Source organism: Anser cygnoides, chromosome 4, assembly GCF_040182565.1.
Source record: "Anser cygnoides isolate HZ-2024a breed goose chromosome 4, Taihu_goose_T2T_genome, whole genome shotgun sequence".
Classification (NCBI taxonomy): Eukaryota; Metazoa; Chordata; class Aves; order Anseriformes; family Anatidae; genus Anser; species Anser cygnoides.
Genome location: NC_089876.1, coordinates 34,984,965 through 35,001,439, shown reverse-complemented (window position 1 = coordinate 35,001,439; position 16,475 = coordinate 34,984,965). Strand labels below are relative to the sequence as shown.

General features: G+C 38.7%; 1 long non-coding RNA gene across 1 annotated transcript in view; it reads right to left on the bottom strand.

The window, feature by feature from the left end:
* The window catches only part of LOC106042458 (uncharacterized), a 226,541-nt gene that overhangs the window by 49,274 nt on the left and 160,792 nt on the right, over positions 1–16,475 (bottom strand). The window contains exon 4 of the long non-coding RNA XR_010831078.1: positions 1,003–1,069. This is a non-coding gene — a long non-coding RNA (uncharacterized lncRNA). The remainder of the gene's footprint in view (positions 1–1,002; positions 1,070–16,475) is intronic.

Sequence of the window (16,475 nt, the reverse complement as noted above, 5' to 3'; positions counted from 1 at the left end):
GGTTCACTGAGAGCAGAATTGTTTCCACAGGATCAAAATACAGTTAGTGGTAGAGGGTGGGGAGGGAGAGTCCCAACTTAAAAAAAAAAAAAAAGGAAGGTAGCAATTAATAGATTTTGGCAAACTGGTTGTATCATGAATTGGTACCCAAATGTAATGCACTTACAGATTTAATAAAGTACAGCTGTCATATGACATTATACGGGGATAATATTTGTTTCTCCATACTTGATCTGGCTCATACCTTGGTCACAGTCAGTACTGAGCAGGATTTACCTAGGTCTTAGCTGGGATATTTATTTTTCCACAAACACAGATTACATTTATATTCTAACATGCTTATGACTGGACTGTGCCCAATGATTTAAAAAAAAAAAAAAACACAAAACACTGAGATGCTGTAACATTTTCACTGCTATAAAACATTCTTTACTGGCATCTGATTGCTCTAGCAAGTGCTGTGGAATAAGCCAGTTGTGGCCAATTCCCTGTGCCAATGAATTTGACAATGATACCATGAACAAGCTGCAACTAAGGAAAAGGTCAGAAAACTGTGCCTTGGAATGGTGTCTGAAGTGCATTCGCATTTAGAACCAAAATATGCAGTTTAACAGTCCATTTGAAACGAGGGGAAATAATAATGGTAATAAAGTGCTGAAATCTTGAAAATGCAAGCAGAGAATGGGGTTGGGTTTTGGGGAAGGGGGTTGTTTGTTTGAAGTCACAGGTTAAATTAGGGACTAAGTGATGCTTTGCTTTTAGGATACACATGGGGTGTAATCCACAGAAAGCCAAAGTTAGGAAAATCTCTAGCAAGATATGGCAAAGACTATACCTGACCCTTCTCCATCGAAGCACATCTGCTATTTGTCACCTGAAAATTACTGGATGTAGATTCGGTTAAGAACTTAGTTGCCACCTGATAGTCACTGGCTTGAAAACCACAGTGAGAAAGACAGAGTTCTCTTCTGTTTCTGGTCAACATGGATATAGGAAACTCACCATTAATTCTTCCTTAGACTACTGCAGTGCTTCCAAAGCTGGAGCCAGATTTCATGTTCATCAGGAACTGCAAAAAACACAGAAAGCAACGGACTTGGTATTTAGTAGAGCAAGTAACTAGGAAGAGTCTTCCATTAGAGTCTGTCCTCTGAATTCTAAAGGATACAGGTTGTAAGAGATAACCTCTCAAAATGCAATCTCAAACTTTCCAACTTGTGTTAGGCCTCTGTGGAAGCGTAGGAATGCAGTGGTTTTGATCTGAGCTCATGCTCAGACAGGAGCTCAATATATAGCAAAAGAGAAATTCTGGCAGGTCCTCTTCCCTGAGGGACTTTCATTCTGGAATTTACTTCTTCCCCCGATCCAGTACAGCCTGGATTTTTAGACCATCAGGGCGCTTCGTAACGTTCATCCATTCCACTGTGAACAGCCTCCTTCCCAAAGCTACCATTATCAACAGTTGCCTTGCTCAAGTTACAGCACTGTTGGATCCAGGTATTTCATTCTAGCACATTTGTAATTTACTGGGGTAGATTTATTTATGGAGTGGACCACTTCCCTCCCGGAAAGGTTATATACTTTTCACCACCTATAATGAATATATAGTTTAATGAATTCATCAAGAGCCTGATCCAAAGACCTTGAAATGAAGGGGCATCTGTTCAACAGTTTGCTGCCTCTAGAAAATGCAGAACACTCAGCTTGGATTTTATATAACACAAAAGATGATGCATTCACATTTAACAGCCAATTTTAAGGAAGAAACTTAATGCTTCTCTCTTTGGGCCCCATGATGTATGCAGTCTCTGGATCTCAGCTAGGCTTTGATCCAAAACTCTTGACCTAACTCTTCGAGGTACAAATACTGCTGTACAGAAATTGTTTGATATGGATGTTCTCTAAAACTTTTCCCAGAAAACTCTCAAATAAAACAGGCATTGTACTTCAGTAAGTAGTCCTATACTTCTGAAGAATGGCTGACATTAATTTACAGAGGGCAACAAAGTTGTCCGAGAGTCATCAGGTGCTAAAGAGATAGGCAGATCTTTCCTGTTTAGTACATTCAGTAAGATGAGAAGATCATTGAAACAACGTGGTAATGAGTAACCAATTGTTTTGAGCAAGACTTCCCTTGGTACTATGTCTGTACACTTTATAAATCATTGACAGGTTTGCTATGCAAGTGGTCCCTGTATAATATATCCCTTGTATAATCTGAACGTTGGTTTCTCCACGCTCAGTTGATCTTTCCACTGCAATTTGTTGCAGGCCTAATAGCTGCTTAAATCATTTCTGACATCTAAAAGCATAGGCCAGAGCTAAAAGCATAAACCAAAACTCATAGGCTTAGCTGCAAAATTCAGGCTCCCACAGCTGAGTGTGCAAAAATCTGCATTAGGCTTCCGACGTTGTCAGTGCAGCGTGCTCAGAACCTCCAGAGCAAGTTTACTCTAGTAAGTGTCTAGCTCCAGTTCCTAATGTCTCAATTCAGGGAATCACAATTGGAAATTCTGGCACAAGGGCTGGGACACTGAAAAGAGGGTTGAAATTCTGGATTGAGTAAAATCTGTGTGAATTCTCTAGATAAGATTACAATTCTGTGGAGTGACAAGAACTCTGCATGGCCCAGCACTCAGGTATTCACACTTCTCTAGCAGCTGACCACGATGTGAAATCTCAGCACTTACTGCCTACACAGTCTCTTGGAAAACATGGAGACTAACTGTCAGGGACTCCAAATGATCGCAAATGATCCAAATGATGTCTTCTCTGAGTCATCAAAGGTCAGATTGCTAGCAGCTGTTTCGTGGAAATGGAAGCATGAAAATGGTAACAAAGTAGAAAAAAATGGAAAAAGACACCCCATTACATACATGCAGAAAACATTTTTGAGTGCAATGAAACAAAGGTTCTTTACTATATTAATCTGTGTAGCACATGGAGTTTCATCTTGTAAGGAAGGGAAGTGCTCAGACTTGGTTTGATTACCTCCACCAGCTTTAATATGTAAGTACAGCAAAGCTTGATCTAAAAATCACTAGTAACACTATGCACATGGCATAAGTCATCACTGGTCTACACGTGTTTCATTTCCATCTTACACAGGAGTGCTAGATGGGTCGTTTAACCTTTTGGATTCAGTTTGTCTGTGTAAAAGGGCTATTAATATTCACTTTCCTCTGGAGGATATTCTTGTTATTGTTGTTGCTGTTACAGTTGGTCATTATTACTAAACCAGAAAACTTTCACATCAGTAACACGAGCTTATGTCACCTGCTTAGGATTGCTGGGCTGCCACTATACTTGTAGTTAATCATAAAGTGGGTTGGCTTTTTTGTCTTTACTGTCTAATGAGAAACTAAATATATACCTACTCTGGGCTGATAACACTGGATACTGCGTGCACTTGCAGACCCTAGAAACAGAAAGTTTAGTCAGATGGTAACGGATTTCTGCAAAATACTCTGGATTTACACCAAGAGGAATGAAATTGAACTGAACTTTTATTAAATTGGTCTGTGTTTTGCAATCACAGGCTTACTAGCCTACTACCAAAATTTGACCTAAAAGGCATAAGTACCAGTGCCAAAAATTGTATTCTGGCCAAAATAAATATTTTACTTTCAGTAAATACATTTTCGCTTTCCTGCCTAAGACTAATGTTGAATTACAGCTGAAAAGCTCAGAAGCCTTCTGCTTCCAATGTAAGCTACTAATGAACATAAGGGACATTCTGCACCACAGTCCAAGAGCTAGCAGGATCTTCCAGTAAGAGTCTAGGAACTCCATAGAAGCATGATCTAATGGAAAAAAATATGACCAAACGTAATCCCCAGTAGTAACATTGCCTATATCTGTCATTTTCAAGAATCATTTTTACTGGCGTAACATTAGCTAATCCTTGGAGTTCTCAAGTGTGCCTACAAAAGTATTAACAAAAAGGTTTTAGAAAAACATAGCTCAAGGCTCTGCATAAAATTGCAGATGATAGCTTTTATTTTATTATTACTATTAGTCATTTATTGGAAAAATGGGGCACTTCATTTGCATCAGTAATTTGCTCTGGTACCCTTCAGTGTAATTTGATAAACAAACACACCGGAAAAGAACATGCAGCAAAATGAAGATGAAGATGGTCAGCTTGGAAATTTTTAACTTCATCATAAAACTGATATCCCCAGAGCAAATCAATAGTGGAATTCAGTTTGAATGTCTACCAGCCCTTTAAGACCTCTTTTCTTGTATTCTCATTTTTCAGTATGCAGTAATCTGTGCAATTTGAAGTACTAAATTAGGCATCTGCATTCTCAGTGTTAACAATGCAATTCAGGAGGTCACTCCAGCCACGCTCTTAAGGCCCACATTCAGATTCCCTCCACTTAAGAGTATCATTACAGCTGCAAGAGGCAGTTATGCAGATCACTCATGGTGTGGCAGGAAATTGGTCACAGCATGGTGTACATTTCTCCTTGTTATCATTATTTTCATTCACAGAAACAATTTAATAACCAGCAAAGGAAGAAACTGCCATAAGCTTTAGGTTGTTTTGCCTAGTATCTTGGCTCTGAGCATTGAATTTCTGTCACTAGGTGATATGATAACATTAGTAAATAATAATAATAATAATAATATGATAAACATATCCAGAAGATAGAAGAAATACAATGTCTACCATAACTGCTCCTTGAGTTTCATTTTGTCTTTTTCTCACTTGTATTATGGCACACTACTGATTGTCTGCTTTCTTGTATGAGTCACATCACAAATTATATCATTTATTCTTTCAGGTTGCTCAGCTGATACCATAAACCATGGACAGCAAAGTTTGCCTGACACCTTAATGTAATCAAAAGTGCCCAGTGGTACAATTGTCTGCCTGTTGACTGCTCTGCCTATAGGGCATTTAAAGCAAAGAAAACCAGTGTGTTTGACTGCATTTTTTTGCTTCATTTCTACTTGTCTCGTCCCTCCATACCTCTACACCTGACGCTTTCTCCCACTTTCTCTTGCCTACCTTTCCACTGCCAGTGTAACCTCTTTGCCCTTCCCTTTCCTTCCTGCTCAGTCTCCAGTGATAAATGGATCCATTCTGTTCCTAAGCCTGAAACTGAAATCATTACCATAAAACCCTGTAAAAATCATGTAAGCTCTTTTAGGTATGTAGTTTAGGTATTCTGCAGGTTTTAACCAACAACCATAACATCAAGTGCCTGCAAAAATGCAGAGTCCAAGTGAGCATGCAGATCTAATTAAACATGCATCTAAATGAAACAGAAACAACAGAAAATGTACAAGAATAGATTGAAACATCAACTATGCATCACCCTCTTCCCCTTATCTGCCCCATCCAGTCCACAGATTTGGGTCACGAAAACGTTTGGTAAACTTTCTTTTGAACCTGTTAGCTCATCAGCTTTTTATCGTATTTATTTCTTTAATTTAACTGCAAAATTTCATATTTTTAAATTCAATGAGTTGTAAACATTTATAATTCAAATGCTTCAGATTACCTCCCCCCCCCCCCCCCTTTTTTTTTTAAGAAGTTTTGTGTTCCTAAGGCAGAAGATATATAGATCTGCCTTCAGCAAATTATCCTGGTATAAGATGAATTTGCCCTAAGGAAGCCAGGTTATAAAAACATTTTTCAGAAGTACATATACAGTTTCCATGCATTATAATTCTGGGTTACACTACATGTTTGTTTTTTTTCTTATTTGTCCTTGCACAAAATGCTTGTATACAAGTTATTACTGCACTGCTTCTGCATGCAATTCTTTACATATTTTTATTTGACTAACAACATTTTGCAAATTATCAAATATTATTCCATCACACAATGAAGTTGGTGAAAATCTTTTTTTTTTTTTTTCCAAAATGTGGGCTGCATTTACATTGCTTGGTTCTAATATATTTTATATGTCAAAAGTCATAAAAAATCCTGTAAAAAATAATGTTCAACAAGACTCCACAACAATTAGCTGATACAAAAATCAGGAGTTAAGATTTTTTTTTTAAATGAAGTCAATGTTAATCAGTTGTTGTGCTGTCTGCTTCAAGGAATTCAGTTTGAAATATAATGCCTTTCAAGGCTGTATTTTAGAAATATTTTCCCACAATTTCCGAATGATGAAAGAAGTGGACACATAAAAAAGTATTCTTCTCCAACTGTTCATGTACTGCATGTTATGGCATGACCTCTACTTTCACTGTTCACTCTTTATTCTGTAAATAATAGATAATTATACATTATATAAAATTATAATCATTGTTAATTTGTCATTTTCAAAGAGTATTTGGAAAACAGAGCTACCTGTGCAATATATTTGGTATTACACAACTTCTGTTTAAGAAGAATATGTGGAAACTTTTACTATTATGGAAAAAAAATATGCAAAAGTAGAGTGTCCATTTCTAAGCCTGACAGAGGAGAAACTCCTTTCCTAACCCGTGATTCATAAATACACCATAAACATCCCTCTTTGTTTCAGTGCTTGTATACTTCCACTACTATTTAGTGGAACAATTTCACATGTGACATTTCTGGTTTTGTCCATGACTCACAAAATGGGCAAAAATACCAGAAATCCACAACATTCACTAGCTATTTAGACTTGTTGTTCCTGAGCAGTTTTTCTGCCTCTGCATACACTATCACAAAGCCTAGGAACAACAACACTGCTGTGGGTTAGGAAGTGTTTACCGCCATTCTTGCAAGCCTCAGTTGTGAGGCTGTGATATACGAGTCTTCAAACTGCAGACTGTGCCAGGGACAGCCCAAGGAGTTGACCTAATTTAACTGTGACGAGCAGAAGTAACAGGAGCAAGGAAGTGGGGAAGTGAAGCAAGCTGCTATGTCTAGTAATCAAAGGATGTTGTTGCTTTCAGCTCACAAGCTATGGCACACAAAATGCCACAAGAAAGTCATTTTCCTGTTTGCACTGGGAGAGATGCTAGAGGCAAAGAGCCCCAAGCCCTGCTTGATGATACCCAAGCATCTCTGACAAGTTTTAAAGAATGACGGAAAAGTGAGAAATCGGGGTCTTGATTTTTCAGGTATTTAAGGTCTGACTTTTGTTAACAAGAATGTAGAACAGAAATGGTGTTGTTTTATTTTATTTATTTTTTGTTTGTTTGTTAAATCAGATTCTGAATCAATACTTGCACCGTTCCAGCAAAATGCCACTGGACTTCAGTTCAGGAAACAGAAAATACCAAAATGCTGATAAGTAGTGCCTCCAAGCATCTATTAAAAGTCCTATGTTTTATATATGTCGTTATATATTACTGACATTTTATATAATATCATTCACTGGAATAATGGCATTATCCATTCGCTTCTTGCTTGTCTTTCAGAAAGTGAAAGGCATAATTCTAATGCCTTTAATAACTTTTTTGAAATAATGACCATTGGTTTGTACCTGGAGGAATAAGCTGAAACGCCTGCCTTCGCATGTATTTATGGTTTACATTCAGCTCTTGAAATGTGGTTCCAAACTACCAAACCCACAACAGCTGGTTTCAGAAACTAGCATTTCATATTGTTCAGTATCAAGCATTAAAGCACATTAGAGTATGGAAGGAATGCCATGAATGAACTGGGTTCCTAGAGTCCCAGGAGATTTGTTTCAATTTCTAATCAAACTGGTTCCCAGACTTAATTCAATCAGCCTTTATTTTTCCTACATGTTGGCAGGAAAAGGACTTTTTTTTTTCCAGAAGCAATTACTGTAAATATAGATGGCTAAGCACTCAAGCAGCATATTAACAATTCTAAATCCTTTTCTTCTGCTGTTGATCATAAAAAAACCTTCCTTCCAAGCAATTGTAATGTCTCTCTTTATGGCATAAAATGAATAAAGAAAGGCCAACTGGGCTAGAATGACTGACTTTTTCATACTTACACAGATTGAAGGTGACCTTTTCCAGTGTTTCAGACTCTCTTTATATCTTTAGAAATAACTGGAGACTATTTAAAGCTTATCTTATGGTTGTGATCTTTTGAAGTGCATCAGCTATATTAGAAGTGAAGGAAGACAATGAAGGAGGGGGAATGAAAAGAACTGATACTGTGTTACCACCCGTATTTACTTCAACCTCACTTGGAAGAAATTTGTCCAGTTAGAGGATAGTGACTTCCCATATTACAATCAACAAGGGAACCCGACTACCTAAGTAATTCTGACTTTCACTGCTAAAAGCAGCGTACAACTGCTTTAAATGTTAATCATGTGGTGACATGACATCCTTAAGTGTTGAAAAGACAGCGGCCCATGATAATGGGAAGTGACACACTGCAAAGAGAACCTATTTGCAGCTGGCAAAAGCATTAGGTTTGAATAATGGACTTCCCAGATAAACCAGCAGAGACAACTGGAGCTATATAAATACATATACGTACACAAAAAGAATGGGATTGAAAAATCACAGGATATAGGTTAATTTTAAATCAGTGCAGAAGCTGGTTTCTAGTTCTTGAACTGCCAATAAACTACACTAACCACATAACTATGACCACAGCTGGTACCATAGAAGATCTGTTCAGCTCTGGAGACAAACTTGTCAGCAATCCCTGGCAGAGAAAAGGAGGAAGGTTACCAAAAGGCAGCAGCTTTCCATTCCCAGCACCTCTGCAGAGAACCTTCTGCTTTGCACTACACAGCATTTTGGTATATTTGCTTGGGTTACATTTCCTCTTGTTATCATTTCCATGGGCATGGGAAGCCTCAAAAGACCAACACACACTTTTACCCATACACAGTGCAAAGTGGCAGTAAGGGCCTTTTTACAGAAAATTTCCCAATCATCTTAGTTTAAAGGCTTATACTTAGAGAAAAAAAAAAAAGAAAAAAAGAAAAAAAAAAGTCACTCCTTCATAATTCACATTAAAATAATATTGACATTATAATGCAAAACCACACAGGAAAGAAATATGGAGACGACATAAGAAGAGACAGACCTTGTCCCTTTTGGGACCTCGTCTGATGTTGAAAAGATAGCAGAAAGGCAGTTCTCAGCTTTCCTTCCCCTTTTTAAACTCAGAGCATCCTTATATCCCTTCAGCATAGCTTTTAGTTTAAAGAATAATCCTACAGTGTTTTCACACCCAATGAAAAGACTGAATATAAGTGTGGTAAACAGACTAAAAAAGATCTGAGGAAGATATCATCAGGGGAAAAAAAAAAAAAAGCATGACGTTTACATTTATACTACCATTTTTGCTTCAATGACCCAGTTTCATTATCTTTTATGAAAACACCCAACCTTTCAAGATTTTTTAAAAACTTTTAAAGATTTATTTTGCTAATTTATTAGCAGGTATCTACACTGATTTTCTTTCCTTACATGAGAAAGTGTTATGATGTTCATCTCAGCTTCATTTAATAAAAGTCTTCTTTCTGGTAGCACAAAGTGTTGGGACATCACCTAATGCCTAAATGCCAAAGAAGAGAGATTTAATTTGCAGGTATTACTGGGATTTACTCATGTTTTCTTCTTGTTTATTCAAGCAAATTTCTGTAGTATTTCCTTATTGCACATTCTCATTCTATTTTATCATCGTAAAGTCAACTCGTCACATTTGAAGCAGAACACTTAGTTATTTATGTGATTTTTTTTAAATGCTTAATTAGATGTTTTAACAATGCCTAATTGTTAGGCAATAATTTACAGTCAGGATTGATTACAAAGGAAGCTCCTAGATCACAAAGGCCCCAGTGCTTTTGAATGGCTTCTCTGCGATTTTGTCCATGCATGCTGCTGTATGCATAAAGGGTGACATCACTCATCTGCATTATTGTGCTGTACATTCATCAAAGTGCTGATTAGAATCTAAAAGTTCTCATATAGCAGTAGGATTTAGTAATTTGTAATCAGATACATAAGAGCGAACAAAAGGAAGTATCAGGGCTTTCAAAGGGAGTTTGTGACCTTCTTGTGTAGGTTCTGGAATAACTTTCCCCGTTGATTTTAAATTGTACCTGAATGGCAATATTAACCAAGCAGCTAGACATATATTACAGGTGAGGGAAAGTTTTCCAGTCAAATATCCACTGTGTAATTACACTGTAATATTTTACCGTGTATTTAGGAATATTAGTACATGAGAAGGAAGAAAGACATGAGCAGCTTGGTACGGTGAGACTGTAAGGCTCTCAGTTTGTTGTGGCTAACATTTCTAGCAGCGATTTTCTCGTTCCATGAGGGCATGCTGCTGCATTGCTGCTGTGTTTTTTAATTAATTTTGGGCTATGAAAGCTTTTCGTTGAGCAATAACAAGGACTACAGTGAACATGTGTGGGATACTATGTGAAAAATGTAATGCTAGCCAACATTATACCTCTGTAGTGTGCATGAACCCTCTTTCTCTGAGGACATGTAGAAGGTTGCAAGCTACATCATGATAGGAAGCAAGCCAAGCATTTTATTTTTATTTCCATCAAAAAGAAACCTATTTCAATAGGGTATTTGTCTCCCTTTAGACCCAGTCTCCTACCTGCATAAAATGTCAATAAATCATTCCATACTTGACTATTCAAGCACAGAGCACATCCCAAGGAAAGTTTACAGTTTCAAGTCAAGACATCTTTGTCAATGACCTCAAGGCTCTCACGGATCCCAGGTGGAACACAGCTCACCAGTTCAGTTCTCACTTTCAGCCTCCTAGGCAATACCTGTTATTTCCAGCGTGTTATTAAATTACTGCTCTGCTTACAAAATGCAGATATGTTTAGACAACAGGCAGGGGTCTTTACTCCCACCCAGAGAAGCCTGCATATCTCTTTTGAAGCCACCGATAGCGTATTTGGGCACAGATACTCAGGTATCACCTGCTGCAGCAAGATCCCAGTGCCACAACACAAATCTGCACGAGCCCCTGGACTTTCCGTCCCACATGGAGGCCTGCCAGGACCCCACTCGGCAGCACGGGGCCGCTTCAGACCGCTCAACATTGCCTTCAGCTGCAACATCTTCTCAAGGGCTGTTGCAGCAGCTGGGGCTTGCCAGAGTTCACAAATGGTTTAAGAATCCCTCCCACCTCACCTCGGCGATGTCCCAGGCGTGCTCCCCCTGTGAAAGGCAGAGCCGGGGGGAGCTGGGGGCCAGGCTCCTGCAGCTCGGCAGTGCCAAGGAATTCCCTCCTGCATCAGTGGTGCAAAGGCAATGGATGCAAGCCAGGGGTCTAGCTCAGAAACTGTTCATTTTAGATAGCGGTTCTCCCTGTGCACTCCGCTTCCGTTAAGTGAAAAATTACCAGGTGTTAGCTAGCATTCAACTAAAAGTGACAAGGAACACTGGGAAGCATTTCCTTCAACTGACTGGATACCGTGCACTTTTCTGAGGTCTTAAAAATTTAGTTTCAAGCAGTTTTCCTCAAAATGCATAAATGTCTATTACTGCAGCTTAGGGGACGGAACATTCCTGCTTACTCCAGAAACACAGTTACTTGTCTGCACATAGCTGAATTCTGGCAACACAACTGATTTCACCTATTTACAAAGATTTAGTTCACACTGTTAAAACAGATCATTTCAGTAGATCGAGAGAATAAGAATTTAAGAATCCAGAAGAAAGGTCCCGGACAGGGGCTGTCTGAGTCTGCTGTTGTTTTCCGCTGCAGCCTTGTTTTTCAGAGCTCTGCCAGCACTAGCAGCTTCTGCTCACAGAGGGATCAGAAAATTATTATTTTTTGTTCATGATTATAAAGAAAGTGGTTCCCTCTCTCTAGCCCATTTTCTGCCTTGTTTCATTGTCAGTAAAACTTCATTGACAGCAAGCAGACTGAAAGGGGTGCAAATGAATGCTGATTCTGCCCTGCTCCTTTGTTTCTTGAAATCCAGCCAAAATCATCGCGTTTCATATATCCCGAATAAAATCATAAATCCTTCCCCATGGGGAGCAGCGTGTTCCCCTTGAAAGTTGGCCTGTGGTTGCAAACCACTTAGGGAATATAGGCCAGGTTTCTAAGGCTTGCTCTGTAACTGAAACTGGGGCATGCCTAAGTTCTTTGTAATACATAACTGTTGTTTCCATTGCTATGAAAATTTGCATATTTCTTAAATAAATTTCCTCTCTGTATTTATATATGTACTTAAAATGTTGATAGCTGAGCTGCCAGATGCTATAGATGGTCCCAGCTCAACTGGACATACGGAATCTATTCTGCCTTACGCAAGGGGAGGATGTGACTCTAAGTGTAAAATTTCAAACCCATTTTTATATGCAATGTTACTTATGCTGAAAAGTTGTTGGAGATTACTTGGGTCTGACCTTTATGATATATTAATATGCTTTTGCCTTATTTTGCAAAGAGTTTTATGTGCAATCTTCACCATATAGATAACTATAAGAATGTGCATAAATTCCCATACTTCTCAGCTGTAGATGTCAAATGTCACACGTTACTGTCTTGTAAGTGTATTGCTTACATTGCAGGACAGCAAGCACCACAGTCTAAGTATGTAAGCCAGCATTTTCACTTCCATGACCATACTCTAAGCATCCTGATTTTGCCTTCACATGCCCACCATTTCCATCACTATACCCAGGTTTTCATTAGAGCTTCTGGTACACTCACTTCTCTTTCAATCTAATGTTCTTAATATAGATGACATGTGAAAAGTAAAAATAATATTCTACACTTCTTTAACATGGTAAGTAGTGGCAGAGTAATACAATACAAACATTCCAAGTTTCTGTTTCAGACAATAGACTGTCTCCTACAGTCTCAGTGCAAAAACATACATTTTTCTCACAATTTTCATTATTAATCTTCTCCTAGATGGTATAGCACACAGTAGATCTATATGTTCATGGAAATAAATTTCAAGAGGAAGAACACTTTGGTAAAACATCCTTAGGCATTGGAGTACTCTTGAGGGAAATCACATAAATCAACATTTTTCTCTATATACATGAACTGTTCCCAAAAAAATCAAGAAATGGCCACTCTACTGAAATCCTGGTAATTATCCTCATATAGCATCTGAAAGCAATGATCTGTCATAGCCCAGAAAATAAGTGAAGCCCAATAAATAAGCAGTTCTTGCCAGAAGACAGAATGTTTTTCTAAAACCTCTACATGCTGTTTTTTGACTGGTTTTGTACAGCAGGTTCATTAAGTTATTAAACCCTTTCTGTGAGTTAAAGATCTTCTGGTGTTCCTGACACCAACTGGCACTAGGTGCACACCATGAAATTCCCATCTCTTTAACTAGGAATACCTCTGTTTCCTTTTCAGTCTGCATTGCAAAATCAGCAGCAACAGCATGCTGTTCTGGGTCCGTGTTCATCAACGATTTGTGCCAGTAGCTCATTCAGTTTCAGAACTGCCATGGTTTGTCTTCAAGTAAGGGGAGTTTGTTCTCTTCCATGCTTTGCCTTCTTTTTTTTTTTTTCTTTTTTCCCCTCTTCATTAACTGGATGTGAAGTAAAATGCTAAAGCACTGTAAAATCCAGTTTATTATAATTCAAAAATACCAAATCCGGTAATAACTATCTTACATGCTAGGACCCTGAAGTTGTGTTACAGTATTGCACAGGAATAGATTTACCAGGTTTAGTGTCAGGAAATTGCAAAAGTGGTTTAAAGTCACTGTTGCTCCAAACCCCAAAGCTCCACCAGATGCAGGAAGGTCAGACTCAAATAATTTGGCCTATTTCAGTGCTCCTATGTGCCCTGGAAGACAACCTTTCCTGCTCAGGATTTTCCAGCTTCTGTCATGGGACTCAATTAAACAAACATCAGCCAGCCACCCTCTGACCTTAGCATACATCTCTAATGATCGCATTATTTGTCCATCCATAAAGTGAACAAGTCTAAGGCCTCAGTTGTCATAGTAACTTGGATAAGGTGTCAAAGAGAAAACTGAAAAACTGATGTTACACAGGCACCAAACAGTTTTTCTAAGAAGCAAGACTCCTTCTAAAAGGAACACAATCTGAAGAATACCACAGCCCTCTGCGATACTTTGCCTTTCATGCTCTCTACTGTTACAAAATATTCACCACAGAAACAAACTTCTCAAAAGGCAGTTTTCCGATATAATTTAGGGAGTCTCCTGGACTCATATGTATCAGAAACTGCTAGCCTAACTCAATTACAATATTTGGTATCCTATTATGAACTCAGCAGAGCCAAAAATGGGGTCAAAGGAGAGAAGAATGAGAGGAGGATGAGGAGAGAGTGTGGCCATCATGGCTATGGACAGAAGAAGCAGGAGCAGTCACTGCAGAAGTTCAAAGTCTTTTCCCACTTGAGTTTCAAAAAGAAGTTGCAATTCATTAATTCCTGTGTCACAGAACCCCATAATCATTTGCAACCACTATCAACCATAGAAAAACAAACTGTAGCTTTGACTAGCATTCACGGGAGACATGGGATAGACTTGGGGAAGTTGCTTTACGTTTCCCTGTCCTGTGAGATGTTTCTGTCCATGAAAACTCCTCTAAAAGCTCATTTTGTGATTTGAGATGGAAATGGATATCACTGATTCCTCTTCCCCTCGTAAGTCTCCTCTTGCTGGACACTTACCTCTGAATAATTCTAATAGATTAAAAAAAAAAAAAAAAAGAAAAAAAAAAAGAAAATTCAAGTCCTCCTCACAGACCACATCAACCTATTAAAATTCTTTTGGGAATGGTTAGTTCTTCACAAGCTACCTACTCAGTTGCTCCTTCCTCTTTCCAAGAGGCATTGGTGCATCTCTAGTTGGCATCTAAGACTGCTAGAGAAAAGCTAGCCTAGAGAAAAGCTAGCATGCAACTTTCTGTGCACGAGCACAATTAAAAGCATCAAGGCTTTGCCAAAAGCAGAGAACAGTCATTGTGAGACCTTAGACACATGCACTGAAATGAAAGTTCAGAAAGTGTTGTCACAGATTTTTTATTAAATTCTAGGTTATGCTCCTTTGCTTAAATTGGGAAGGCCTAGCCCTTGACCTCTCCCCTATTTTTCCCAGCTACCCAAGTGCAGTGCACTGCTCCAGGAGAATCATCTCTTCATTGCCACCATGATTGTCCGGCCTATCCTCAAAGACCACGGAAGGCTCCCATACACAACTGGGAAGAAAGGAAAAAAAAAAAAAAAAGAAAGAAAGAAAGCCCAACCTCAACATAGCAACCCAAGAGAAGGGACAGGTATCTGAACCTCTGTCACCAAAGCCTGAGCTGAGCACAATGCGCCCTGCAGGATGTCCCATTTTCAAAGCCAAATGTGAGGAAGGACTTTCCTTTGCTCCTGCATTCCACAGTAATGCCCAGTGGCTGTCTGCAGCTCACTCACTCCAGCAATTACAATCTCTGATTAAACCGCATAATAACTTAGCTAGCATTTGAAGGGCTGGGACATAATTCTTATAAGCATTATACCCCTTGTGTTCTGAGAAGGAAGGGAAAATGACTGTAGTAATCCACCATTGTAGAGAAATGGGATGTCTGGTTTAAAAGGTATTTTACGCCCTCTCTTTTCCTGGCTCTCTCTACTTGCAACATCTCTGTGGTGAATTTCTGAGTTGTATGGGCTGGTGGTTTTATTGCTTCCTAGCCATAAATAACAAAGCCAAGTCAATTTTTTAAACCTATTACCTGTAAAACAGTGTCAGAGATTATAAGATTTTTTTTTAACTTTATTTATAAGGGAAATTAAAGTCTTTTGCCCTAAACACAGTCTCTTTTGCTGTGGAAATACAACAGTTGCATGTCAGGGCCATCTTGTGTTAGCTACATGAGCTCTGCAGGAAAGGCTACTTGCTTTTGCTGAATTATGGCAAAACTGCCAACAGAATAAAATCACCTCAGCACTGGTGTGCAAATAACTTGTAATAAAGCAATCGATTAGCAGAGTACAAGAGTAACTGTGGACAGTGAACAACACACTGAGCTTTAAGGGAAGTGCCATGGCAGTGTGTTTAGCCTTCAAGCTACACATTCTACACACATCAACAACACGTAAGAGACTAGCACATTAGATTCATATGCTAAAACTGCAGACCTCTGGGACCAAAACTCTCTCTTTTATTATTTGTTAACATTACCGAGCACAAAAGATCAGTTCTCGAACATTAATTCCAAATAGAATAATATTGCACTAACAATGTGTCATTGCCTTACCACAGTTCATCTGATGACAAGACAAAAATCATTGCACACTACCTGGTTGAAGACAAACTAATGGCTATGTGCTCTTCATAGCCTGACCTGGCTTGAGCTTCACATGTAGAAAAGCCTATGAGGAGTTCCCTTACAGAAAGGTGACAGATTTGTGCTGTGCGGGGTCTCTGGGCAGATGCCAAGGACCATTCTCATTTTGGAAGCAACGGATAACAGTCCACAGGGAAGAACTGTATTGTAGCTAGCTGTTATGTACAGAAACCATCCTTGAGGAGCCCAATCAAGCTGAAATAAAACTATCAAGTTCTATGCTAAATAAAAAACACTGAAGACCCCAGAGAAGAAGAAAAAAAAAAAAAAAAAAA